Source organism: Poromitra crassiceps (genome assembly GCF_964638095.1).
Source record: "Poromitra crassiceps genome assembly, contig: HAP1_SCAFFOLD_311, whole genome shotgun sequence".
NCBI lineage: Eukaryota > Metazoa > Chordata > Actinopteri > Beryciformes > Melamphaidae > Poromitra > Poromitra crassiceps.
This window is the reverse complement of record NW_028152091.1, coordinates 168,752-173,001: the sequence shown is the minus strand read 5'-3', so window position 1 is coordinate 173,001 and position 4,250 is coordinate 168,752.

Here is a 4,250-nt window from a genome sequence, read left to right as displayed (position 1 = left end):
ACGCTGAAAACCTCTGCGTGCTCCCCGCCGCAGAGCCCTACGTCAAGCTCATGTTCGAGAGCCCAGCGAAGGTTGTGGCGCTGCACGGAAAGATGTCTGTGAAGCTGATCTACGGCGAGTCACTGAACTCTATACGCCGCGCCCTCATCCTGGAGGAGTCCAAGCGTCTCCAGCAGGAGGGCGAGAAGGACGAGGCTCCCGATGCTGCCGCACTCGGGCTGGCTCTACAGGTGGGCAGCGATGTGACACTGCGGCGCACACGCATGCAGTTCGACCAGGGCCCTGACATGAGACTAGAGGACTACGCAGCCTACATCAGCGGCGATGACAGCAAGTGACGGCCGCACAAATACAAAATAAAAATCGACTGCATTGGGAATGAAGCGGTGGGTCTGAGATGTGTTTTTTTCTCTTTTTGCCAAATAAAAACAGAAAAATAACCTGTCTTTATTTCTTATTGGTGTTCCACATTATATGCGCAAGCGTGGCTAAATAATTACTTAATTAGCCTGATGTCTCCGCATTAGACCCACTAACGGCGACTCCGTTCCATCGCGCTCAAAGCAACTCTGCTAAGTGCAAAAAGATGATGAACGGGAACTCACTAGCTGCCAGGGTGAAAATGCCGGCCCTAACGGCATACGTCGGAGCAGTCACCAGTCCGCCGTTGATACAAGACGACGTGACGGAGAAGAAGCTAAATCTCTACCACGGCCACCAGACCTCGCCGAGCCTGCCGTGCGGATCGTTCAAAGCCGCCACCTCGGCCCTGCTACCGGTCGACTCGCGAAGGCCGCTGGCCATCGGCGACGTGTGCGCAGAGTTTGCCAAGATCCAGAGCGGCCATGAAAAGTTCACCCGCATCGTCTCAACCTACAACCAGTACGTAGCCGAGGGAACCTCGGTAGAGGCCCTGAAAGTGATCGACAGCATCATTGGCTCCAAGAACAACATAGTGACGACCATCCCCCTGGAGGACCTCGTGAACGAGTGGAACAGCAGTGTCGGACGGTACCACGCGCTGGTGGAGACCGAGCTGACGAGGAACAACGACCGCCATAGGCCCATGACCATCCAGACCAGGTTGAACCTGCGCGCTACCGTCGTCAACCGGCTGACCAAGCACGTGCCGCCCCAGCCGGAGGACCTGTGGAACGTCGTCCACGCCTTGATCGACAGGCCCGAGCTGGTCAATACCGCCGTGCGCATCGTCGGCTCCGTGGCCTCGGTGGGCAGCTCGGGCACCTGCAACACCGGCACGGTGACTAACCCGAGGCTCCCGAACAAGCCCACTATAAACACATTCCGCGTGTACCTCGTCGCAAGCGCCTGGTCGAGCAGTCGGACTCTCAAAGAAGCGCTGGGTGAGGCTTCAGGGGTGAAGCTCGAACTGGTCTACGCCACCACGGAGCACGAGCTGTGCGAGCGGCTCAACGACTACGTTTGCGTCCACTACTTACATGTGGGCACCGAGACCGCGGGGCGGTTCGCGGTCAGGGCCTCGGCCGACTGGCACGTTCACAGGCCCGAAGTCCACGGCTCCCTGGCGGACATACTCGCCACCTGGACGTCGAGCAAAGCCTACTCGAGGCTGGCCGGCGACACAGCCGACTCTGCCCGGGAGTTGTCCAAGTGAAACTGACCGACGTTGAGATTAACCGACTAAACTGACGAAACCAAGACACAGACAATGATGCGTGACCTGGGTCTGCTACGGCGAAGGCTGAACGACCAGGAGCTGCTCTCGATCGCCGTCTCGGGCAACAGGGCAGCGACGCTCGACATCCACCCGCTATACTTGCCGCCCGAGGTGTGCTGGATCAACAAGACCTGCCTGTGGCTGAGGACCGTCAAGACTGCATCGGCCCACATCTGCGACACGCTGTCAACAGGCATAGTCATCTTCACCGTGCTAGCGCACACCACCAGGCTGATGACTGGCCCGGACCGCGGAGCCCTCGAGGCGTGCTGGTCCATGTCCGTGTGCCTAGCCATGCTGATCGGCATCACTGCGTCGGCAACCGCAGCCGAGGTCTGTGACGGCGCTGCACCCGCGTCGCCCCTGGCCTGTGTGCCGCGGACGCACAGAACCTCGCTGGTCGTGAGCCTCGCGGCAAGTTACGTATTGACGGCGCTGCACTCGGAGCGAGAGCGACAGACCGACGCTCTCCTGTGCTGGACCGTGTTCGTGTTCACCTGGATTAACGTCATCGGCCTGCTGCGGATGATCGCTAGCGGTGCGCCTGGACCGCCGTAACTTACCGCCCTACATGACGTCGCTGCCCTGCGGTTCCCAGGCGTACCTGATCCTGACGGTCTCCCTGTGCCTTCTCTACTCACTGGTGTCGAGCGGATCGCACTGGCTGACCGGCTATAGGATCTTATTTCTTGCCGCCAGTGTCAAGTCACTGCTGGAATTTGCTTGCGCCAATCTCGACAGCCTGTGCAATGAGATATCGGGGCTGCGCCACGCTGCCCTGCTGACTACGGACAACACCGACGACCTGGTGGCACTCGGCGAGGAGCGCAAGAGGAAGAGGGAGCTCTGCGCGAGGCTTTCCGCAGTGACGGCCATTTCAGCCTCGGACAGGACGGACGTCTTAGGGACGTACCGCGCACCTGGCTCCGACTCGGTCTTCTGGCAAACCTTCGTCTTTGCCGTGCTGCTGCTCAACACGGCTCACTCCCTAGCAGCGCCCATGTCGGAGACCGCCCCTTTGCTGTTGGGCGCCCCGGCTTATGTTATTTACTGGACTATGATGAGGATCTGCTCTGTGTACCTCAGCGGGAGCTAACCCACCCGCCCCACCTCCCATGGACCTGGACAGACTGCTGGATCTGTGCATATCGGTCGTCGTCACACTCCTCGTGCTCGTCAACACGGTCATCTGGTTTGCCAGGCTATACTCTCACACCAGCGTCGTGCTCTCCAGCTAACATGCAAGGCGAAAAGTACGGGTGGTCCGAGAGACGGCATCTCCCGGAGACGTGGCTGACCGCATTGGAGAGCGCCCCGGTGGACTGGTGGCACGCGCTCGGCCAGGGACAAGGATACTCAGATTCTCAGAGTGCCTCCGAGCCTGCCGCAGGCTCGACAACCCCTTTGGAGTCTGGAGGTTCCGGGACCTTGACTACTGCGAGAGCTTCAACAGCTTCGGTGTCCGGAGCTGTCGGCGGCGGCGTGAGAACTTCACCCTCAGTCACGCAGCTACCCCACAGAATCCAGGGAAACTTGCCTAAGCCGGTCCCGCAGGACACTTTCTTCAAACGCGACATAAACCTCCAGAGCCCCTCCACATTCAGGCCCAACCAAAAAAAGAAGTACCGGATACCCCCCTACGGACGTGGGACTACTGTATAGTGTAACTGTCTGCAGTTGTATGTGTCACGTAATCATGCTGATAATAAAAGGAAACACACAAGAAAAGAAACACTCGGTTTGTGCAATTTTGTTCAGATTTTTATTACGATTACCCCACAGCTTAGACACACATATACGATACAACGGATATGGTAGGATCTAGACAAAGCACAAAACACAGGCAGGTAGACGCGGCCGCACCGCGATTGCCCCGATCACGAGAGCCACCTAGAGCACAGTATGATGGCCGAAAACCGCTCTCCGGTGTTAATCCAGCTGTCGTTGTAGCGGCTGGCGCTGCGCAGCACCTGCCCTCGAGCGAAGCCCTGCACGCCCTCTAGGAATTTCACAGCACACCTCAGCACTGAGTTTACAAAGCGCTTCACGGCTTGATCATTGAGCAACACCGTCAGCATTTGGCCGTTGTTGACAGTGTGTACGTTGGCTACATTAGCGGCGTCATTCCTAGTTTGTGCGCTTATGTCCCCGTAGCGGCCGCCTGTGGCGACAAGATCCAGCAGCGAGTACAGACCCTCCGGCAGGTATGGCGAGAGCAGGCTCATCGTATCGAACTCCGGGTTACACTCAAGCTCCCGTATCACCTCCTCCACCGGGTCTCCCTCGCCCGCCACCTTCCTGGTGGCGAGCAGACCTCCCCACACTCCTTCGTTAATCGAGTCGCTGTACACGCGCGCAAAGTCTCCTTTCGTGACGTAGAGCTGCTGAGCCTTTACGTCCTCTGCGTTGGGCAACTGCACGGTGAAGTGGTCGCTCTGCCTTAGCGGCTCGTGGCCCGTGTTGATGAGCTCCACCGGCTGATAGTGCGGCATGGTGAGCACGGGTCTGCTGTAGAGGGAGCTCCTGTCTACGCTCACCGCCACTTCCTTGT